Raw genomic sequence first — 26,063 nt, forward strand, 5'->3', positions numbered from 1 at the left:
AAGTACCTTTCTGTTTTTCAGTTTCAGTACAAGTATTTAATAAATTACATGAGGTATTCAATACTTTATTGTAAAATAGGCCCGTGTTAGATGGTTTTGGTCAGTTGTAGGCTAATGAAAGCATTCTGAGCACATTTAACATAGGCTAGACTAAGCTATGATGTTTGGTAGGTTAGGTGTATTAAATGCATTTTTGACTTATGATATTTTCACCTTACTATGGGTTTATCAGGATGTAACTCCATCGTAAGTCAAGGAACATCTATATTGCTATAGACACTTTTTATAGTGCTGTAATCACTTGTATAACCACTAAATGGTATCATATGTCAACTGGAAACCTGAAGCAAAACAAGATGAAAGATTTGACCTCTGTCTTGGTATGATGACCCATTTGAACACGCACTGCTCCAACAGGAACTAGGATGTATAAAAAGACATATTCTACCTGTCAACTAATTAAGCCCATGCTTTTTCAGTAATCTTGGTTCATGACATACAGGCTAATTTGGTCAAGCATTACCAATTATAGAGAAACATTTGCTGAGACTGGAGCGGACATAATGTGGTTGCTTCCAAGTTGAGCCACACATGTCCTAGAAATGAACTCAGAACATTTCCTCTAACCCACTTTGCCTAGGCTGTGTCATTTCTGCCGGGTAATAAATAAAAGACAATAATTTCATTAAGTACCTATGTACTTAATGGGGCATGTCTAAAAAATTGATAAGTTTAATGAATTTAATGACTATCATTCAATTCAGCATTTGAGAGTATGGGTGGGAATGAGGTGGGTTGAAAGTGAATAGAGAGGCTATTTGGACTGATCCTATGAAAAGCCCAAACAGCATCAAAGCAGTCAAACTATTAGTGCAATTGAGAATATAATATTTAGAAATTTCATTAAAAACTCAGTAAATGAACATCTGTAAGGATGATGAAAAATTGATGAATAGAGATGTGATGGTTTTTTACTCATTTTCCTTGGGAATAATGTGCTACTTGGAATGCGCTAAGAACATTCCACAACAAAGCTAAGCAATGTGATCTGACTGCAGCTGAGAGAAAAAGGACAGTACCTGGCAGCCACACTTGACAGAATGTCCATGGCTGTAAGCTGCAAAAGGAGGGAACACTGACAGATTCTTCCAGACACTTGGCTACAGATATTTACCAAGGACCAAATTTCTAATGGACTCAGTATACAAAGATTTATAGGTTCTACTCTGGTCATTCCAAGCATCTAAATCAAAGGCAGCACACTGCTGAATAACAGCCTGAATACTGAAGTATAACACACTTGTTTGAATCCTGGTTGTATCAGTTACTATGGACATATTACTCAACCTTTCTGAACTTTAGTTTCCTTTTCTGTGAAATGGGGATAAAAACACCTATTTGATGAATATTGAGTGACAAAATATAAAAAAGTCTTTTATCTTGCAAAGTGACCAGCACATTCTGAGAGCTCAATAAATGGCAGATATTAATAATACGGCCTTCAAAAGTGAGCTTTCAGCCGGGTTCGGTGGCTCAGCCTGTAATCCCGCGGCTTTGGGAGGCTGAGGTGAGTGGATTGCTTAAGCCCGCGGGTTTGAGACCCCCCTGGGCAGCAAGACCTCATCTCTACAATAAATCAAAAAATCAGCTGGGTGTGGTAGTGCATGCCTGTAATTCCGGCTAGTTGGAAGGCTGAGGTGGAAGGATCGCTGGAGCCCAGCAGGTCGAGGCTGCGGTGGCTGGGAGCGGCCATTGCACTCCAGTCTGGGCGACAGAGTGAAACTCCAACTCAAAAAAAAAAAAAAAAAAGAGCTTTCTCTACCTACCCTGTCAATCCTCCCTTATTCTCAATATGGGAGGGAGGTATTGCTTGGGTAATTTTAGCAAATGGGCTAAGCAGGAATTGTGAAGCATATCCACAAAGTTATGTTCTAGCAGTTTCATTATTTCAAAATATTTCAAATCAATGCTGGAAAGGGAAATAGACAAATTAGTAATTATGATACAATAAGAGTTTGTTGATAAGTAAATTATCTTTTTTCACAAAAAGATAAACCTGTCATCTTTGGTCTTGAACAAAATCACAGATGTGATTAAAAACCTCAGAGAATAACTGGAATTATTTAAATTAGATTCCATAACTCTATATTTCACAATTATGAGAAGCTGCTTATACAAAATTATGTGTAACAGCATGATTGTGGAATTTCCTTGCTAATAAGGATAAAATACTAATAAAAAAATCCATTTTTCATCACTTCCATGGTGTTTATCATGTAACCAATCTCAATGGCATTATTTCATTAATACTAATTGAAAGGGGAACAAACTTTTATGGCTTAGGTTTAAGTTATGTGAGAAAGTTCAAAAATAACAACTGTACAAAACAAAACCACTCTTTTGTTTGGGACTACTATGTGACATAATTTTTTGTTGGCAGGCCTTGTGCAGAGTATACTGGACATTTCTTGTGCAGCACCTCAGATCCTCTGATTTCATATCCCACCCAGTCATACCTGGGTGACCTAGCAGTCTTTGACCAGCCTTAATGCAGAGGCCACCAACAGTGCCTTGTCTTTGGTCAGTCACAAATGCCTTTTGCTTCTGTTCCTGGGGCTTCTCTGATTCCTTGATCATGAGGGCATTTGGCATTTAAGCAGGAGCAACCTAGAAGTAGGATAGGGAAAGTTAATACCCTGTAGGGCAATCATTAGTCAATGGGGAACAGAACTAATGGTTAAATGTTTTTCCCTTTCTTTTAGGTGGATGGTCTTGGATTATGTTTTATGAAGCAAATTAGATAGGCCTACAAGATTAAGCACCCATAGTTCTGGCCCAACTGATAATGCATCCTTGAATTGGTTCTCTCTTCTTCCCTGTTTCATGCCTCCTGTCCCTCATTCCTGCCCCTGATATCACACTCCCAAATCAACTACTCACATATACACTTTTGTTTCAGATTCTGTTTTGGGGGAAACCCAGCCTAAGGCATTGTTATACTAGCTACCTTTTATTGCATAAAAGCAACTCAGGGTCAATAAGGGGAAGGCCCAAATACAATGCATATTTGTCCCTCTTTTTTTATATTACTCAAAAATAAAGCAAAATTGTTATGATTCATTTAGTTTTATCTGTATTTAACATTTGAAGTTTATTGCTCAAGGATACAGATATAAGGTAAAGATTTATTGGAAGGCATTGGCACCCTAAAAAAGCTCAGAGTTCTAAAATCAGTGCCCTTGCTCACCTTGCATAGTCACTATGGTATTCAGTTATTCAGGAATAACTGAATCAGGTGCCTGGCTAGGTCTGTAGGTTGATGGCCAAGTTTTGGTGGCATTTTGACTTTAAGTAATAATGGCTGTGATTCTTGAGTTACTTTTCTTATGGTGAGTCTGAACAACTTTGCCATCACTGTTTAGGAAAGGTTCAGCTTAAACTAAGGGCAAAAACATGTTTGGCGGGGAAAGGTATCTTTGGAACAACTTCTAATAACCCGGGCCACCTTTCTTCTGAGGTCCACTTGACTTTGGAGCAAGAAATTAAACTATATTCAACTGTAATAATAATTGCATTTTAAATACTATAGACATCGAAGATGGGTTATGCTTATGATGTCATAAGGATACCAATGACAAATACATTTTATCTCATAAACCAACTCTGAGTGCTTGGCAGTGGATTCATGGGGCCCTGTGTTGAAGGTAACTGGTGCACAGTGGGAAAGAATCCATGATCAATTGGCCCACTGAGTGTTTTCCATCCCTGATTTTAGGGTTTCAAGTTGTCATCTGAGAGATTTCCTTCTCACTGACGTCTATCCAATTTATGAAAGTCTTAATATAAGTCTGATATCTTACAAACTGGCAGGTATTACAAGTATTACAAAAATCTAAACGGAATGTGTTTTCTGAAACAAGTGTCTGGCCCAAACTGGGGTCATCTTCAGTGAGCATGATTTTGGATCTTATTCACTATTCTTGTAAGTTTTAGTTCAGAAAACCCAAGAAGAGTTAGGGAGTTACTAAATAAACTTTACGGTAAAGCCATGTGTGTGTGTCAAATGATTTTTTATCAGCTTTTGGGTGGGTTACATTATTAATCTGATTTATTAATTAGAACAATGGAAATTTTAGATGAACTGCTTTACATTTTGTAACACACTATACAGCTTAGAGAAAACCACAAATTTCAATAAAGTTTTGGAATCAAATTATATTATCTCTGTCCACCTCAATCTATATCACTTAGATCAAATAGAGGACAAGTGCCATAACATAGAGCCTGTAGTGCTACATTTATTTCAGATACTCACCATAAATTATCTTTACTGCAAATTTAAAATATTGGGAAAATTTGCAGTGCAAATGAATTATCCAGGAATCCATGAGTAAATTCTTTGTGCCTCTCAAGAAGAGCTGGGAAAGACTGATCTAAATGTTTTCTCATATTTTTAAATTTCACTAATGATTTTAATGCAAGTTCCTTGTAGAGAGACAGTGGTCTTTCTCTGGAAGATATATGACATATTTACTGCTTTTTTTTTTTTCCCCGATGGACATGCCTACACTGCAAGAGACATAAGATCCTGGGGATTTGAAAATTAAAGAACAGCAGCAAAGGGCCAGATGCTGTAGTTATAAAAGTTGCAAAAGTATCATAAACACCAGGTGTGCCATATAAATGCACAGGTTTTTTTACTCTGCCACACTATTATCATATGGTTCCAACATCTGTTCGTTCCTGTCCGGGCTTCCCACAGACAGTATTTATTAAAATCAAATACGCAATAGCTCTCACTTATGTGCCTTGAGCAGGAAGTGCCACAGTGGCCTTATTATGGAGTGTAAGTGAGCCGATAAAAATTGATTTTTATCAGTAAACTTACAATTATCCTTATAAGCCAATATAGTATCGTCTGGCTTTGGTGTGCCTTTTCCTTGCTAATTACTCCATGGTTTCTATGAGAGTGGGGCCAATACAAGTTTTTTTTTTTTTAAACTAATTCTAGATAATTGCAGGGTGAAAGAAGAGGCCAGTTTAGTTTTGTAAAGAGTCTCTATTATTGCAAGAAATGCTATTTTCTTATTTTCAACTAAAGGACATTAGAAATTATGAATGAATATAAACAAGTAAATATTTTAATAAAGTATTAAAAGGCCTCACAGGCCTATATTATAAAATGATAATGTACATTAGAAGCAACAAACCTAATATAAAGAAAATAACACTGACCTGGGAATTGAGTCTTATGTTCTGGTTTTTAATCCATCCATGTCACTCTTTAGGCCTTTGTTTTCTCATCTGAGAAATGAGAAGACTGGAAAATATGTACTATGTGCCCTTCCCATTTTGATGATTTACGACTCTAATGATTAAAAAAAGAAAAAAGAAACTTTAATGGCAGAGCATTCTTTTCTTCTTCTTTTTTTTTTTTTTTTTTTGCACTGGGGTTTCACTCTGTTGCCCAGGCTGTAGTGCAGTGGCACTATCATGGTTCACCACAGTCTCAAACTCCTGGGCTCAGGTGATCCTTCCGCTTCAGCCTCCTGAATAGCTGGAACTACAAGTATGTGAAAACACACCTGGCTAATTTTTTAAGTGTTTTTTCTAGAGACTAGGTCTTTTTATGTTGTCTGGGCTGGTCTTGAACTCCTGGGCTCAAGCAATCCTCTCTTCTCTGCCTCTCAAAGTGCTGGGATTACAGGTGTGAGCCACCACACCCAGCCAGTTCTTTTGGTTTAAAAAAATTATTTTCTTGTTGACTTATTAAGAAATTTTCACATTGCAGCTAAGATATCACAAATGCAAACCAAGTAGATTTTAAATTAATAATTAAATTGAGACTCCGACTCAAAAAAAAAGGAAAAAAAAGAAAAAATTGTAGAGTTATTCTAGCCCCAAAATTGCCCAGCCAGTAGGCTGAGGTTGTTGTTGGTTAAGCATGGCAGCTCAACTTCTTCTTCTGACCAATTCTGTTTCTTTCTCCTCCAATTCTCAGGTGTTGATTCCAAGAGCACTTCCTGATAAACATCCAGAAGTCTAAACTCTGTCTCAGATTCTGTATATTGGAGAACTCAATCTGCAACAATATGTTCAAATAAAATGTAAAAGAATATCTAACTTTAAAATAATCTTGAGTGTGGGAAAGCTGTTCTTAAACAGAACATAAAAGCCAGAAGCCATAAGAGAAGAACTGGAAAGATCTAACTAAATGAAAATTAAAAACTTCTTTTAGTATTATAAAAGACATCCTAAGCAAAATTAAAAGATAGGCATTTGCCAGGCTCAGTGGCTCAGCCTGGAATTCCAGTGCTTTGGGAGGCCGAGGTGAGTGGATTGCCTGAGCCCGCAGGTTCGAGACCCGTCCAGGCAACTTGGCGAGACTTCATCTCTACAATAACTAAAAAAATTAGCCGGGCATGGTAGCGAGCACCTGTAGTTCCAGCTACTTGGAAGGCTGAGGTGGAAGGATCGCTGGAGCCCAATGGGTTGAGGCTGCGGTGGCTGGGAGCGTGCCACTGCACTCCAGTCTGGGCGACAGAGTGAGACTCCAACTCAAAAATAAATAAGTAAATAAATAAATAAATAAATAAAAGATAGGTTTTTTTTGGAGAAATATTTTAACATACATATTAAGAGTTCATATCTACAACATATGAACAACTCCTACAAATCAATAAGAAAAAATCAACCTCCCCTCAAAAAAGGCTAATGTATGTGAACAACAAATTAAAAACAAAAAGATGTTGCCGGTAAAATAGGATAAGATATTCTCTGCCTTTTTTGAAATCAAAGAAAGAAATGCAAACATAGAGAATAAGTTAACTTGTGAAATGAAAAAGATTGATAATATACACAATTGGCAAGAGGATGGGGAAAATGGGCATTCAAAACATCTGTGGAGCCGGGCTGGGTGGCTCAGCCTGTAATCCCGTGCTTTGGGAGGCTGAATTGAGTGGATTGCCTGAGCCCACGGGTTTGAGACCCACCTGGGCAACTTGGCAAGACCTCATCTCTACAATAAATCCAAAAATTAGCCGGGTGTGGTAGCGCACACCTGTAGTTCCAGCTACTTGGAAGGCTGAGGTGGAAGGATCTCCGGAGCCCAGCAGGTAGAGGCTGCAATGGCTGGGAGCAGCCACTGCCCTCCAGTCTGGGCGACAGAGTGAGACTCCAACTTAAAAAAAAAAAAAAAAAAAAATCTGTGAAATGTAAACTTTTTTGGAAGACACCTGGACAGTAATCTCTCAACATTTTAAATGCGCATACTCTTTGATCCAACAATTCCCCTCTTAGGCACATATGCTACTGACATAGTAGTAACACATACACACAAAAAGGTGTAAAGAAAGTTTATGGAAAAATTATTTTTAATAGGAAGAAATTTGAAATAGACATCCAAAAAAGGGGGCATATGTTGTAAATCTATATGCATCTATACCCTGAAACACTATACAGATGCTAAAAAGAGTGAGACTGATCCATATGTATTGTCATGGCAGGGTATTTGTGTTGTGATACATTGCTAACAGAAAAAGTTTGCATAAAATGCATGACACATACATACATGTATACATTTTATAAATGCATAGGAACATTTTGCAAAGAAATGCACGCTAGCAATTTTCTTTTATTCTAGATACCTCTGAATTATTTAATACTTTTAAACAGAGCTTGTATTACTTTTATAATGAAAACAATTTAAAAGATAAGGAATACTAGCCAGGCGTGGTAGCGCGTGCTTGTAGTTCCAGCTACTTGGAAGGCTGAGGCGGAAGGATCACCAGAGCCCAGCAGGTCGAGGCTGCGGTGGCCGGGAGCGGCCACTGCACTCCAGTCTGGGTGACAGAGTGAGACTCCAACTCAAAATAAAATAAAATAAAAAAATAAAATATAAGGAATAAAATATGCTAGAGGAACAAGACTTGATGCTCTTTATTTGTTTGGTTTCATTATTATTATGACTACTACTACTACTAGAGATAGTTACTTGGATTTTTCTTTAGTCTAAATGCTCTATAATGTATTCCATAGTATTCCATTTTCCTGAAAAATGACCTCATTTGCATTATCTGATAGCACTCCATCCCAATCTTCTTTCACACAAATGTCTTGAAAACCAGGTAAGTGATGTGGGCTACTAAATCTTGTAGACTATAATTCATATTTTACAATTTCTGGATTCAAGTACACACGATTCATTTTATTTCTCCCAAAGGCTGTGGTCATCCAAAAGGGAATGAAATAGCTAAAAGATGGTAATGAGCTCTGAAAAGAGGCAAGTAGGGCTTCAGAATTATAAGAACATCCCTGAAGCCATTTTTTTCACAGAACAAAGTGGAGTAGAAATTTGGAAATGCTAGTGGTGAACTCTGGATTGGCCAACAACTTTGTGCTGTGTAAACCAGCTTAAGGGAAGTCAGTGTTGGGAGGTGAGGTTTACCCCTTCATCCTTTGTCCTCTGATGCCAAATTAAATCTTCCGTAAAAAACCCTGCTCCTTTGATGTTCTTGCCCTCTAGCTAGGCCACAATCAGTTCCTCTTCTGCCGCCTTACATGCGGGCTTTCTGCTCACTAACTCATCTTCAATCTTCAGTGAAGACTGCCCTCTATTCTTCCCACATTCTGCTGTCATCTGGGGACTTAAGGGTTTGTTTGGATAATCCTTCCAACTTCAGGGGCTCTCAAATCAGCGTGGGCACTGGAAATAGCTGTAAAATTTTTAAAAGTGTATATGCCTGAGTTCTACCTTCTACATCAGAATCTCTCAGGGTGGGGGCCTTAGCTTCTGGAATGTCTAAAAGCATCACAGATGATTCTGATAGAATTGTGAATCACAAGCCGGGCTCGGTGGCTCAGCCTGTAATCCCGTGCCTTTGGGAGACTGAGGCGAGTGGACTGCCTGAGCCCGCGGGTTCGAGACCCACTTGGGCAGAGAGACCTCATCTCTATAATAAATCAAAAAATCAGCCGGGCGTGGTAGCGCGCGCCTGTAATTCTGGCTACTCGGAAGGCTGAGGCGGAAGGATCGCTGGAGCCTAGCAGGTCGAGGCTGCAGTGGCCGAGAGGCGCCACTGCACTCCAGTCTGGGCGACAGAGTGAGACTCCAACTCAAAAAAAAAAGAATTGTGAATCACGTGTAGCCTGCTCTTTGTCTGACTCTACGTCTACCTCTGCATTCAACCTCCGTGGCATTTTCATGACTTTCCATGACTTGGAACCTCACCACCTATGACATCCTAAACTTCAAGAATCTGTTCTCTGCTTATGACCTCCAGGTTTTCCAATTCACTCTTTCCTCAATTCTATTACAGCTAGTCTTTGCTATAATGAGATGGTCACTATCTTGATAGCTCTGGTTTCTTCCAGTTTTTTTGCCCCTTATAGGCCTCTCAGAGGTCATGTAACCTTTCCCTTCTGCTCTACCATTCCAGCAAAACTCCAGTCCTTAGGTACACAAAATGATCTTCACTCCCTGCCTTTGCTCCATCCCATTCAATCTCTACTAGAATGACCTTTTCAAATGCAAATATAACCATACCCCACCCCGACTTCAAATTGCCTTGCTTGAGCCTTTGAAAGACTTCCCCATGGTTTTTAAGATAAAGACCAAATTCCATAAAAGGCCACACAAAATCAGCTGTAATTTGTGCCCTGTGTACCTTTGTTTCTGGTCTCAGTTCCTATCTCTCCCTATTTCAAACTCTATGCCTCATTCACACTGAGAAGCTTGTGCTCTCACTCACATTCATTATGTTTCTTGTTTACGTGCGTGTCCTCTCTGCCTGGAATGCCCTCAGCTCACTTTGCAAGTCTAGCTCCTATTCATCCTTTAAAGACTCCTCTCAGGAGGCACCTCCTCCTTGATAAAGTCTCAAAGGTGACATAGTTTTTAAAACTCAAATTCTCTTTGCATTTTATATAATGAATTTGGTACCTAGACCCAGGGTGATATTAAAATATTGAGCAATTAGATACCAGTGCCTGCTGGTTGTATATCAACCCTGGTCAGATCATAAAATATCATAATATTTGAAGATATTTTCTCCTTTCCTGTCTCCTCTTTCCCTCATTGGCTCTACTTTTCAGCAAAACTCTGGGCACCTGAGCTGGGGCAGAATCAGCAGATGAAACCCTCACTGTGCATTAATAAATATGTCAATTGAAATCTCGAGGCTTAACTTTTTCCCTCCTTATCATTGCTGACAGGTTTCTTCAGACCACTTTTGTGTGAACTGCTTGTTCCATCCTGGTGCTCAGTGCCCTACATACAATGGTAGGTCTTGGTTTAGTAATACTTTTTTTTGAAGAAAGATGACTGATAAGAATTTATTTCTCAGGGACACACCTAAATAAATCAAAACACAAGGTCAATACGTTATACAATGATGGAAAGGAGATTTATTGGAGTGAAAGAAAAATCTCCTGTTAGAGACGTATTTCCTTTGCTCCCTCTTTTGATATAAATAGTTTCTATATATAGCTGTCATACCTATGAGGAATATAATTTTTAGAAGACTATACTATATTTATTTATTAGCCACATTTAAGGTAGTACTAGATACATAAAAATTGTTCAATAAAGGTTTGTTGACTGACTGAATGAATGAATGAAGGCATGGATAGATCATTCCTTAATAGAGATGAGGGATTATTATATAGTGAAAGAAAACAGAAATTAGGAAGGGTATTATGCTCTTACTAAAAAAATTTCAACAGTTGGAAGCAGTAATTTAAAGTTGAGCTGAAATTCTTTACTATTGTTATCTGAAGTGCCACAATAAGGAATTCGTTCTTTTGTACTGTGAAAACTCACTTGTGTGATACCTAGCATGTAATCCCAAACCGTTTGCATGCTGTTCAAAGAACAGTTCTGCATATAGATTGGTTTGTGTGCCCATATGTTTAAAAATTCAATTTAAAGGAGCAGCTGAATTAGTCAATGAGATTGAAGCGTCTCTTCAACATTCAGTTTAGGTGAAAAGGGTTGCAGCCCAGTTTCATTTGTATGCTTAAGGAGGGAGGCTGCAGGGATACTAGATGCATGTCTTGCAAAGAATGAACAGAATATTACCATTTTCCCCATTTATCATTGTTTTCTCCCTTGTTTGCTCTCCGGATTGCCGATGTCGTGGCTATTTCTTGATGGTTTTCAGGCTCCAGTTCATTAAGATTACTGTAATTGGTACCTCTGCTGAGGATTTCATGACTATCTTTTACCAGCAGGCACATAGCAAGGTGAATATGCGTCTAAATCACATTTATGCTTACTTCAAAATTATAACAGCTGGATAATCTGACTTTGTACTGTCTCTCTTGACAAATAAATAAATTAACCCCTAAATCTCTTCTGGAGAAAAGTCAAAATGAGTGCTTCTATCAACTTTCCAAAATTAAAATACAGAGGCTTTCCCCTGTATTTGTTTTAAGCAGGATAAAAAGACTGAATTTAAAATATTGGAAAAATAGTCAATAGACTCAAGCATGAAATAAAACTGTTTTATAGTTCCCCATAGTTATCTTTTCACATGCAGGGTAGGTCTCTCTTCATTGATCAGCTTCCTTTTATTACATAGTGTTCTGAGAGAAGCAAAGCAATCTCCAGCACTTTGAGGGTCAAAGAAACTGTGAACTTGTGGATTAAATTTGCAAAAATGCTGCATTGATAAAGACTGTTTGTCTTTCTTGGTTTCTGATAAATCTCAATTTGCAAATTAAAACAGAACCTTTAAGGCCTTTCTGATATCTGTTTGAATTCAAAATGGGATACAACCTCCAGATTTCTTTATCTGACATTCTAACTCATTGTGCTACTGCTCAAAGCTGCCAGAACATGGTTTTTATTTCGTAAATATAAACTGAGCCCTTAATCCTCTTCAAATTGGTTAAATAAGTCTGTGTGGGAAGTAGTGTCATGGGAAGGAATATCATGGACTTGGAACTAAACAGATTTAGGAATTAGTTAGGTCCTCCCAAGAGGGCAGGGTTGCTTTCTCTAACTGGTCATTCCTTTGACATGACTGGTAGAGGATGAAAAGCAAAATGTCTCTGAACTTCTCAATCTAGATTGCTTTATGCAGCTTAGCTTAGACTTGGCTCATGTGCCTGCCCACCTCCATTATTAGATTCAAAGAAGAATTTTTGATGTGTGAAATTTTCCTCTGGAATCAGATTGCGACAGATAAGCGGATGGATAGAGCTGTGCACTTACATGGGAACAGAAAAGCAAAGGAGAATTGGAAACAAAAGACACACTGCACAAATGTGTCTTTCTTTGAATATTTTGTTAACACACGTTTGAATTTTACTCATTAGTTTATACTGGATAAAGAATATCCATATGGATTCCTGTGTTGAAAAGAGGGCAAATCCATGTGAACTGGAGCAATCTTTACATGGAATAAGTGCAAGAGAAGACTTTGGCTATTTGTGACGCAAAGCTCAGTAAACTGTGGTCTGTTTGTTTTGGTAAATGTAACTTTATTGGCACACAGTCATATTCATTTGCTCACTCACTTATGTATTATTTATGACTGCTTCTAAGTAGTTGTGACAGAGACTACTGTATGACCCACAAAGCTTAAAATATTTACTGTCTGGCCCTTGACAGAAAATGTTTTCCAACCCTCTTCTACCCAACAGAGATCAGGAAGAGAGACAATGGTCCCAAGAAGTAATCAATGAATTTGATCACTTTGGGGAAACATTTGTCATTTATAATATAAAGTTACAACTAAAAACATTAGTTGTAGAATATTATTTAGAAATTACAGCAACATATTAGTTGTTAATTGATTTGATAAAATTCATATTATATATACTATTTACCAATATATAAATAATTTACGGTATGGATTTGTTTTATTGTATTTTGCAGATTTTGTAGTCACTGGAAAAGTATAAAAACAAAGGCACTATGTAAAATGCTAGCAATAATTAATATCAGTCAATAGCACTGACTGGGCACTCATTTGGTAGAGTGCTGTTCCAGACTCAGTGGGAAGAAAGGTGAGCCCCCAAAAAGCAGATGCTGTTATAACTAAGGATCTTACTAAATACTCTAATTAGGAAGCTGTTGTATATTCCTGCAGTGATTTCAGAAAACTCACAAAGTAATTTAAAACCATGAGAGCAAATGAAAAGAGCTCAGAATCTAGGACAGAAGGATAATGGGAGGAATTGCCTGTGTGTCAGTCACCCGGATGCTTTTGCAGGCATTGGTCCAATGGATTTGCCCTGATTCCCTTGTTTTAGAAATTTGTCTAAACATAGATTTCATAATTTAGCTTTTGACTTTCATCTCACTGATTTTTGCCCTTTGGTAAGTGTGTTGAGATTACTTTGGAGCTTGTACTTGGAGTTTAATGTAAAGGTATTTTATTCTGACATTTTTTTCTTGAAAAATATGTGCATGACTTATAAGTCTCATCTAAGTGACAGAAGCAAAGAATCCTAGAGGAAGCTATGGCCTTAGAGGTGATCTAGAGCAAAGATTTCTCAAACATAAATTTTCATATGGATTGAAGTAGGGTCCGAGGGATTAAATGACAGCCCACCGACTCTAATTAACAAAGGAGAGGTTTATTAGTCAGGCTCTGCCAGCTGATGACCGCTTGCAGGAAGAGAATTCCAAGCAAGATGGTGCCGAGCTGTAGCACAGTTTCTTTAAGTAGTTCTACCTCACATCCTGGTTAGCTAAAGATGGAGTTGGATACAGTCCAGAGCTTTTATCGCAACATCCTGCTGGCATAAGCAGGTGAGTTTACAGAAGCAGATGTGGCTAGTTATGCAGGTGTGGCGGTTAAGGGTACAACTAATCTTGCAATGTTTACAGAGGAAAAAAAACTTCAAAAAGTCTCCAGGAAGGGAGTAATGGTTGTTTCAAAGCTGAAGCCATTCTTTGATCCCCTCTTACGATCCCAGGGGCAGAGGCTGCTTTTTTTCCCCTCTCACAGGATAATCTGGGGGTCCTATTAAGATGCAGATTCTGATTCAATAGGTCTGGAGTGGGCCCTGAAAAGTATCACAGATGACACTTGGAAGAGCACAGTGGTAGAGGTTCAGCTGGTGAGAATTTGTTCTATACTATCTCTGCAGCTTTTTTATTTAGCTTTCTTTTTTTTTATTTTTTTTGAGTTGGAGTCTGGCTCTGTCACCTAGGCTAGAGTGCAGTGGCATGCTCACAGCCATTGCAGCTCGACCTGCTGGGCTCAGGCAATCCTTCCTCCTCAGTCTTCCAAGTAGCTGGAACTACAGGTGTGCACCACCATGTCTGGCTAGTTTTTTGATTTATTGTAGAGATGAGGTTTCGCCAAGCTGCCCAGGCTGGTCTCAAAACTATGGACTCAGGCAACCCTCTCACCTTGGTCTCCCAAAGTGCTGGGATTATAGGCATGAGCCACCAAACCCAGCCTTATCTAGCTTTCAAGTAAACACTTAATTTACACAAAGAATTCAGAACATTTAAGGCAACCTAGTTCATCATGGAGTATGTTAATGGTAGAAAGTCTTTATGTCATCAATGTTTTAGCTTGTGAAGTTTTTATGATGAATTCGATTTCTTGTGACTTCAATAATGGTTGTATTGAATTGCCACTTTTGGATCATCAGCCAATTTTTTCTTGTTGGCCAAAATTAAGCCCACCAGGAGACTCTGTGTCATAAATTATTTAGAAGGTTGTTATTGTCTGAGGGAAGTGAACAATGATGGGAGGTTGGATTTGGAGTTCCACTCGGTGTAGGACTACTTTCCTTTTTCCACATGCTCCCTCTTCTTTCTCCTTCTTTCCTTTCTCCTAAATCAAAAACATATCACATGCACACTTTATCACATGTGCACATTAATACCAATTGGAAGAATTCAAGCGCCAGGATAGTATGTTATCTGACCTTAGTAGTGTGCTGGTAAATGTTTGACAATTGACTCTGGGAGTAAGGGTATGGAATAGTAACACTTGCTAATTTCCGTGGTGCAAAAACCCCCACCATGGCCTATTTCTTTTTATTTATATATTTATTTTAAAGATGTGGGGTACAATTCAGGATTAGGTATAAAAGTGGTCATCGTACAGGTAATGTTTGGGCCTTCCTTTGGTCCCCAGTTTGCCTGATTTGAGATCAGATGCCCTTATTGATGTTGTGTCCTCCCCTCACCCCCATCCTGGCAGTATCCTGCTACTGCCAATCCCTTTCTTACAGTATTATGTAAGTGTTCAGGGTCCACTTATGAGTGAGAACATGTGATACTCTGTTCTTTATTTCTTTGGTAGATCACTGAGTATGATAGACTCTAAATCTATTGAAGTTGCTGCGAAGTCCATAAAGAAGCCATGTCCTTCTTTATGGCTGCATAATATTCCATTGTGTATTCGATGGGCAGCACGGTTGATTCCACGTTTTTGCTATTGTGAATAATGCTGCAATAAACATGTGAGTGCAGGTATCTTTTTTGTAGAATGAGTTGAGCTTCTACAGGTATTCCCAGTAGGGGGATTGCTGGGTCAAATGGAAGATCAATGTCTAGTTCTTTCAGGAATTGCCACACTGTTTTCCAAAGAGGTTGCACTAGTTTGCATTCTCATCAGCAGTGTAGAAGCATTTCTTTTTCTCCACATCCTCACCAGTATCTGTTGTTGTTTGTTTTATTAATGATGGTCATTCTTACTGGGGTTAGGTAGTATCTCAGTGTGGTTTTGATTTGCATTTCCTTGATGATGAGTGAGGCTGAGCACTTTTTCATGTGTCCGATGGCTGCCCACATGTCTTCTTTTGAGAAGTGTCTATTCATGTCTTTTGCCCACTTTTTAATGGGGCTGTTTGTTTTTTCCCTTTCGGCATGTTTGAGTTCCTTGTAGATCCTGGTTGTTAGGCCTTTGTCAGATATACAGTTGGCAAATACTTTTTCCCATTCTGTTCCATGGCCTATTCTAACTATCAATAATAACCAGCTTTCAAAATGCCTGAAAATTTAACATGCAGTAGAAATCTTCAGTACAGCTCCATTTGACTCCATTATAGTAAATAATAGTTAATACTTATGGAATACTTACTATGTAAGAGGCACAGTGTTACAAGTTTTACATATGGCCTCTAACAAAACTAAAATGAGATCTTGTTCATTCATTCAACAAGTTACTGAATTTCTTTCATGGTAGGTGCTAGAGAAATAAAGATGGATGGAAACAACCTCTTCCCTCAAGCTATTCATGGAGTCTAGTGGGGGAAGACAGATATATAAATAGATAAATCACAGTGCAACACAATAACTAATAGAGCAGATGGTGCTGGTAACTGATTTAGTACCAGTTCTGGTCCCTGCTGGAGTAAGGGAGGCTGAAGAGAGGCCATTTTCTTTACCTCCTTGCAAAAGTTCATGCTTACCATGTCAAAATGTAAGATACAAAAAATGTATCTTTTGTAGATACATTTTACTTAATAGAATTGAAAAGCACATCAATTTCTTTAAAAAGAAAATTTTTGACATGCATGTAACATCTTATACTTACAGTTGGGTCCAAATTATCTGTCATATAGGCTTCAGAAAGAAAATATGCAGTACAGAGAAGGAACCTTTTGAGAATTGACAATTTGCAGACCTCAGGAGTGCTATACTTATTCAAATTCAATTTCATTTTAGAAAGCTTGAAGGCATTGGGCTGTTACAGAGATTAAAAAAAAGCCAAGTATTAATCTTTTGAGTTAGTATCTTATTCAAGATGCTGCACCCGAGAAGAGTTTATAGAACTCAATCTATTTAAAATTAAAGCAAAAAAGTTTTAAAAAGGGATGACACAATGGCTATTCCTTATTTGATCATTGCTGACAATGTATGTAATTTATTACAACCACTGCTTATTTATTTTATTGGAATAGGATGGGTGAAAATAATAAAATACTATTTTATTTTGCTTCTAATCTTCTTTGCCTCAGTACTTGATTTGTCTATCACGTTTATATTGTATTACACAGGCCAGAATTATATTGTAGCATTATGGTCCAAGTGTGAAAATAAGAGTCGGGATGTATAAAAAACCAATCTTGATGTGACAGAATGGTGTGCCAGAAAACAAAGTTGTTATCCATCTTTCCCCTCTTTCTGCCCTATATGGAACTAGCATGAGTGAGGTGATGATTTAGTGCAAAATTCTTGATATTTCACAAGGAACCCTACTGAGCAAGCTAGCTATGTTCTCATAGGATTGTAGAAGACAGAATGAAGAACGATGCATTGAAAGGAGAACAGTCAGGGACCTGGCAACCAGTCACAACCTCCTAATTCTCTTCAAGGCCTTGGGGGTACTCTGCTGAAATTTATAAGTACAAAGGGACAGTAAAACTTTTCACTTTATACAAAGTTAGTACAAGGAGAGAAAAAGTAAATGGGAAGAATTTAATAATTATTTGATGATCAAGTCCATTAATTAGATATATTTCTGTTATTAAATTATTTACCTTTATGTTTATTTTATATAGCTTTCCATTCTGTTTTGTTTTTCTATGGGTCTTTGTAGGTGAACAAATCTCTCTGGATTTATATCAAAAGATGAATTTATTGACATTTTAATGTTAGCTTTATTTATTTTTCCTGAAGAATAGTCACATGGGAAGCTACTACAGATTAGGGTGACCATCAAATTTGCCATCCAAACCAGGGCATTTTTGAGAATGAAAGAAGGTGATGTTATTGATATTCTATAATAATTATACTGGAAGGTCAGGAGTAAATAGAGACTAACTATTAGCAAAGTGGAATAAATGGTCATCCTAACTATGGGTCATTTAATCACTGATATTTGGTTGCTATTTGGATTTAATTAAACATCTGAAAAACATGAGGCCATGTAATTTTTTAAAAATTGAGATTCATGTGTGTTCATATCATGGAAATTAGAATAGGGCTAAGAAGCAGGGATTGTCTTCCTTATGACTGGAACAGAGAGTGAGAAGACATCCTCCAAAGTTAAATGATCTTTGCCCCAGGTTACTACTTCCCCTTCTGCTCTCTTGAGCTTATGTACCTATGTCCTGCAGGGCCTAGAAACCTTCCCCTGCTCTATATTTCTATTACAACAACCTGAGTTCAGACTTTTTTCATGTCTCACTTGGGGAAAAACCTTCTAACTGATCTTCCTGCTTTTGGTCTTTCTACATGTCAAATCGTTTCTCTATATCACAGCCAGACTGGCTTATTAAAATGTAAAGCTGATCGTATCATTCCCTAACTCCAAAATTTTCAATTGCTCTGATTTCCTATAGTACAAGATCGAAATCACTTTACAGGGTATACAATGCCCCCCATAAATTCATTCTTGTCTACTTCTTCAGCCTCACTCTTCAGCAATAATAACTTGTTTCCATTTTTCTTATTTGTCCTTGAACTTATCTTCACTTTTAGAAAAATATGCAAAGGATTCTTTTCCCCCAGGAGGAAGGATGGTGTTTGACTCTGTAGATATCTGAAGCCATCACTTTTTTTATTTTTTGAGTTGGAGTCTCACTCTGTCGCCCAGACTGGAGTGCAGCGGCACGCTCTCGGCCACTGGAACCTCGACCTGCTGGGCTCTGACGATCCTTCTGCCTCAGCCTTCCAAGTAGCTGGAACTACAAGCACGCACTACCACGCCTAGCTAATTTTCTTTTTTTAAAATTTATTGTGGAGTTGCAGTCTCGCCAAGTTGCCCAGGCAGGTCTTGAACCCGCGGGCTCAGGAATCCACTCACCTCAGCCTCCCAAAGTGCAGGATTACAGGCTGAGCCACCGAGCCTGTCATCACTTTTTTGTCATTCACTTTTTATTTATATACAGCAAAATTCACTCTTTTTGGTGACTATTCTATGAATTTGACAGATGTAAAGTGTTATGTAACCACCACTACTACAATCATCTACTTCCATCACTGTCTCTTCCTCTCCTGTCCCAAAATGATCTTGTCACCTTGGTAATCAAACACTTATCCCTCAGCAACCACCAATCTGTTCTACATTCTTTTAATTTTGCCTTTTATAGAATAAAAATCCATGTAAATGGATTCACACAGTATATATGTATCACTCAGCATGATGACCTGGAGATTCATCCATGTTGTTGCATGTGTCAATAGTTTATTCCTTTTCATTGGTGAGTAGTGTTCCATTGGATGGATGTACCATATTCTGTTTATCCATTCCTCTGGTAAAGGACATTTGAGTTGTTTCTAGTTGTGAGTAATTATGAATAAAGCTGATATGAACATTCTCAAACAGGTTTTCATATGAACACAGGTTTTTATTCCACTTGGACAGAAGCCCAAGAGTGAGATTGCTGGGTTGTATGCTAAGGGTATGCTTATAAGAGAACTACCAAACTGTTTTCCAAAGTAACTATACTGTTTTGCATTCCTACCAGCAATATATGAGGGTTTTAGTTCTCCCACATCTTCACCAACACTTGGTGTGGTCAGTGCTTTTAACATAAGTCATCCTATTAGGTGTGTAATATACTCTTACTGTGGTTTTAATTTGCATTTTCATAATGACTAATTACATAGAATACCTTTTCATATGCTTTTATGCTTTCTGTATATCTTCTTTGGTGAAGTGTGTGTCCACATTTTTTGCTCATTGCTTTATTGGATTTTTAGCTTTCTTATTGTTAAGTTTTGAGAATTCTTTATATATTCTTAATGAAATTCCTTTGTCAAAAATATGATTTGCAAATATTTTCAAAAATTTGAAATTTTGATTGTCTGATTTGTGAATGTTTTCTTTTATATATCAGGCTCTTGTTGTGATATCTAAAAGTTGTTCACCTAACCCAGGACATATTCGTTTGCTAAGGGTACCATAACAAAATATTACAGACTGGGTGGCTTAAGCAACAGTAATTTATTTTCTCACAGTCAGAAGGCTAGAAGTCTAAGAACAAGATGTTGGCATGTTTGGTGGTTTCTTCTGAAGTCACTCTTCTTGGCTTGCCATCTCACTATGTCTTCACATGATCTTCCTTCTGTTTGTGCACGTTTGTCCTTGTATTAGTCAGTATTCTTTAGAGAAACATGACTAATATTATATAATCATATTATACATATATAAATAATATATAATACATTAAAGCTATGATATAAAATCATATTATACATATATAAAATAATACATAATAACATACTATATATTATATGATTTATTATGAGGAGTTGGGTCATGCAATTATGGAGGCTGAGAAGTCCCACAGTTTGAAAACTGGAGATCCAGAAAAGCCAGTGGTGTAGTCCAATCTAAGTCTGAAGGTCTGAGAACCAGGGGAGATGATGGTGTAAGTCTCACTCTGAGGGCAGAAGAAGACTGATGTTCCAACTTAACAGACAGGCAGAAGGGTCAAATTCTCCCTTCTTCCACCTGTTGTGGAAGCCCTCAACAGATTGCATAATTCCACCTATACTGGGGAGGCCAATCTACTTTACTGAACCTATTGATTCAAATGCAAATCTCACCCAGAAACACCCCATAGACACACCCAGAAATAATATGTAGCTAAATATTTGAGGACTCCATGATTCAGTCAAGTTGACACATAAAATTAACCATCACAGTCCTAATCTCTTCTTACTCTTCTTATAAGGATACCAATCATATTGTATTAAGGCCCATGCATATGACATAATTTTATTCAATTAGCTCTTTAAAAGCCTGATCTCCAAATAAAGTCATAATTGGAGGTACTGAGGGTTAAGACTTTAACATATGAATTGGAGAGGAGTGCACTTTACCTCAAGACACAGGTCAAAGATTTTCTTCTATGTTTTCTGCTAAACATAAGTTATTTTAATAGAGATAATCACAAAGTTACTTGCTTGCTGAGAACAAAGACTGATTTGCCCAATACTGTAATGTCAATGCCAAGCACAATGCTTCACATACAAAAATGCTTACAAAGCTTGTTGAATGAATGAATGACTGTGGATCACATTCACAGTTCCATTTACGCTCTCTGAATCTCAGAGATTCTTGTAGCTGCTTTGCTAAAGGATCTTTATGGTATTTATGAAATTTAAATCATCACTGAAAAATCTTATAAGAAAGGGATTGGCAGTGGTGGGATACTGCCAGGGTGGAGGCGGCACATAACATCAAAAAGCATACCTGATCTCAAACCAGGCAAAGTGGGGACCAAAGGGAGGCCCAAGCTTTACCTGTACTATGTCCACTTATATCCTTAATCCTGAATTATACTCCACATCTCTAAAATAAAATATTAAAAAAGAAAAATCTATCAACAACTATTCAAAATTGCCCCAAAAGGCAATATCTACTAAAGACACAAACATGAACCTACTCTATGACTCATCAATTCCACTTTTAGGTATATACCCACAGATTAGTACATATGTTCACCAGCACACAAGTACAAGAGTGTTCATAGCAATATTATTTATAAAAGACAAAACTGGAAGCATCCACAATGCTCATCAAGAGAAAAGTTAATATATTCTAACATATTTATAAAATATAATACTATACAGTAAAGATACTATGGTTTGAATGTCCTCTCCAAAACTTAATTGCCATGGTGATGGTATTAAGAAATGAGACTGTTAAGAAGTGATTAGGCCATGGTGATGGTATTAAGAAGTGAGACTGTTAAGAAGTGATTAGGCCATGAGGGTTCTACCCTCATAAATAGATTAATGCCATTACTGTGGTAGTCTGTTAGTTATTGTGAGAGTAGGTTTCTGATAAAAGGTGGAAGTTCAGCCCCCACCCTTCCTCTGTTTTGCACGCTTACTTGTCTTCCACCTTCCTCCATGTGATGACACAACACAAAGGCCCTTGCAAGATGCTAGCACCCTGATATTGAATTTCCTAGCTTCCAGAACTGTGAGAAATACATTTCTGTTCAATATAAATGACCCAGTCTGTGATATTGTTATAGCAGCAGGACATAGACTAAGACAAATCAAGATGAATATTTTGCTTATATATGTACCAGCATGACTGTATCTTAAAAACAAAATGCTGAATAAGAGACAATAGATAAAAAGGATAAAAATTTTATTACTTCATTTATATAAAGGTCAAAAACAAGTGAAACTTACCTATGGGATAGTACTCATGACAGTTGTTACCTGTAGGGAAAATGGAATTGGGAAGGAATATTAGGGAGTTCTGTTCTTGTGATGTCCTATTTATTTACATAAATAGGTTTTGAGTACATATGTAGGTTTACTTTGTAAAATATCATTGATTTATTATTTAAGCTTACTTAAAAAAATTACTCCATATGGATATGGCTTTTTTATAAATCTGGGAAAATCTGGGAAGGTATTTTAATGAGCTTTATTTTGAAAAAACAAAATAGAATATAAGTTATTTTCATATTTTAGAATATTATCTGTTTCTTTTCCCTTTCTAAGTTTTCCTTACATGGCTTCATTATCAAACTTCTTTGGTTATGTGGATACAAATATGAAAAAGAAAAAAAAGCAACACAAAAGGGGAAAACTTTTTGGAGAAGTTCTGAGATCAGACAAAGCTTATATAGTCTTGACTGCCCATAGTCTAGTTACAAATGGCAATGTAGGTCATGGCACAAAGTTGAATTTGTCACACCATCTGCCTTTCTTACTAGTAGCAAAGCCATTGAACTATGTGCTTTTTCACCATTGATCTATTTGTGATTTACAATTAAATTTCACTAGTGGAGAGATTTTATTTGCAAACAGGTACACAGCATTATGTTTCTGAAATGTTAAGAAATGTAAACCTCAGCACTTTGGGATCCTGAGGCAGAAGGATTGCTTGAGCCCAGGAGTTTGAGACCAACCTAGGCAACATAGAAAGACCTCATCTCTACAAAAACAAAACAAAAACAAACAAACAAAAACTAGCCAAGCACAGTGGCATGCACCTGTAGTCCCAGCTACTTTCGAGGCCAAGATGGAAGGATCATTAGAGCCAAGGAGCTTGAGGCTGCGGTGAGCCATTACATTCCAACCTGGGTGACAGAGTGAGACCCCACCTCAAAAAAAAAAAAAAAAAAAAAGAGAGAAAAAAAAAGAATTGTTGTTTATATTGCTACCAACCTAGAGAAATGGTACATGGTTATATAAGGTTGCTTACTGTAAAACTATTATTTCTTGATATTCTTAGGACACAATTGGAAATAGTGACTTTTAAAAAGCAAGGCTATTGAATACTGAGAGATGACCTGTGTGATGTGGGGTGTGTGTGTGCCTGATTTGAAAAACATTAACATTAAAATTGATGTCTTTTCTAAGAGTTCTTCATGTTGATGGATATATCTGGAGCAATTAAGGGACTTGTTCTCCTAAATCAAAATCTTTTCTCAATTAGTTTTCTAAATTAATGTAAATATTTACAAGAAACAAAGGAACATATAAAATGCTACTTGACATCTAAGAAGATCATCTTTAAACCCAGTTTTAATACCACAACAATATGTAAGCTTCTCTATGCATAGGCCAAGAATTGGTACAACTTCCTTGCAATCTTTAACAAAGAATTTAGTCAAGTTAATCACTTTTCAATTGGGCTAATAAGATGCTGAATTTTATCATTGTGTCTTGGCATAAACAATGTGGGTTACCATATTATATCTTAATTTATTGTATTCAATTAACTTTTTTCCCACAAAATATGGGATTTTTTTTACCTTCTTAGCACTCATATGAAATTGTATCTGGAATAATCTAATCAGTGATTTAACAGGTGGTTGTTTCTGTGGCTATAGGAAGAAAGAGATCAAAGGTGGACTTGACATTCTGTTCATGTTATGTCAATAAGTGAGCATGAAAAAAAGTCTTGCTAAATTAAGCATATGTAGGGGAGATACCAGGGCATCTATTGAGAAAAACAAGCAGAGTACAGAGAGAAATGTGCCCTTGAAAGACAGCTGGACTAGATGAGATTTGTGAGTTTGCTGCTTAAAAAAAAAAAAAGTCTGAGTGTTTTCCCCAAACTATTCAAGTAACAGAAAACTGAAGTTTTACTAGCTTGATGTCTCAGAGGACAGCAGCGAAGTTTAGGGGGAAAAAAATCCCATAAACAAAAGAACTAGAGAGGGTGAGTCCTAATATTTGAGTATAAGCTGTGCCCCAATCCTTGGCTGACCACTAGGATATTCAGGTGCAGGTGAAACTCCCAGGAAGTAGCAGCATCAAGAAGCTGTAAGTAAGCCGGGCTCAGTGACTCAGCCGGTAATCCTGCGCCTTTGGGAGGCTGAAGTGAGTGGATTGCCTAAGCCCGCGGGTTCGAGACCCGCCTGGGCAGGCAAGACCTCATGTCTACAATAAATCAAAAAATCAACCGGGTGTGGTAGCGCGCGCCTGTAATTCTGGCTACTCGGAAGGCTGAGGGGGAAGGATTGCCGGAGCCCAGCAGGTTGAGGCTGTGGTGGCCAGGAGCGGCCACTGCACTCCAGTCTGGGCGACAGAGTGAGACTCCAACTCAAAAAAAAGAAAAAAAGAAAAAAGAAAAAAGAAAAAAAGAAGCTGTAAGTAAGAACTGAGCAAACATATCAGCTGCTACACACCACAGGGAAGATAGAGTTTGCAGTTTGAATGCATGCAAGTTAACTGCCTATTAGAGCAACAACAAAAAAGCCATCCTCATAATACAGAATCACCAGAATGTATATCTATAATGTCCAATTTTAACACAAAATTATATATATTCAAAAAAATGAAAAAGTCTTATCCACATTCAGGAAAAAACTAGTCAATATAAAATGCATCAGAATGGACCTAAATGTTGTGTATAGCTGACAAAGATTCAAAGGTGCTACTATATATGTATTCAAAGAATTAAAAGAGAAATGTAGTTAATGAGTGAACAGAGAAAGAATCTTAACATAGAAATGAAAACTATATAAAAATGAAAATTCAAGAAGATAAAAGTACAATAGCAGAAATGAAAATTCACTATGTGGGCTCAAGTGCAGGTAGAAGATGACAAAAAGTAGTGGACTTGAAGATTGAGCAATTGAAATTATATAACTTAAAAAAGAGAAAAATGGACAAAAATAAACAGATAGTGACTTTTGAGACAAAATCAAGAAAAGAAGAGAGAAAGAAGAAAAATATTAAAAGAAATATTGCCAAAACCTTCTCAAATTAGGTGAAAAATATTAATTTTTATTTCTAAGAATCTCAAGGAAAGCAAGAAAAACACAAAGAACCTACTCCCAGGCACATCAAAACTCAAATTACTTAAAGTCAAAGATAAAGTAAAAGTCTGAGTAATAGAGAAAATTGATACATTATACACAAGAGGGCAAAAGATGATCAATGAGTGATTTCCCCACAGAAACCAAAGCATTGGAATAATGTATTCAAATACTAAAAGGAAAAACCAAACAAATAAGATGCAATAAATAAATAAATACCAAAAAATCTGTTAAACGAGAATTGCATGTGCAGCAGAAATATCTTTCAAAAACTAAGGAAAAGTAAATACATTTTTAGACAGACAGAAACTGAAGGAATTTGTCACTAGCAGACCAACATTGCAAGAAATGCTAAAGAAAGTTCTTTGAAGGGAAATGACACAAAAGGATAGCTCTAATTTATATGATTAAAAGGAAACTCAAAACTATGTATATACTTTTTTCTTCTCTTACTGTGTTGCTAAGGCATATGACTAAAGCAAAAATTTTAAAATTAATTGTTAGGTTACTAGTGCAATGACGTGTATCTTACAAGCATATAGAAGGATTAAAATCAGGTTGAAAAAGTGATCAACACAAAAGAAAGCATGAAAAGAAGAGCAAAAACTAAGTAAAACAAACTGAAAACAAATAGCAAAATGGCAGACTTAAAGACAACTATATCAATAATTACTTTCAATGAAAATGGGATAAATAGTTCTACTAAAAGACAGATATATTGTAAGACTGGATACAAGAAAGAACTATACACTGTCTACAGGAGACACACACTAAATATAAGAATATAAGTAGGTTGAAAGCTAAAGTATGGAAAATGATTGCAACTATAAGTATAAGAAAACAGGTAAGCCGGGCTCAGTGGCTCAGCCTGTAATCCCGCGCCTTTGGGAGGCTGAGGTGAG

This window comes from Carlito syrichta, unplaced genomic scaffold, assembly GCF_000164805.1.
Source record: "Carlito syrichta isolate Samal-C Ts95f unplaced genomic scaffold, Tarsius_syrichta-2.0.1 Scaffold316004, whole genome shotgun sequence".
NCBI lineage: Eukaryota > Metazoa > Chordata > Mammalia > Primates > Tarsiidae > Carlito > Carlito syrichta.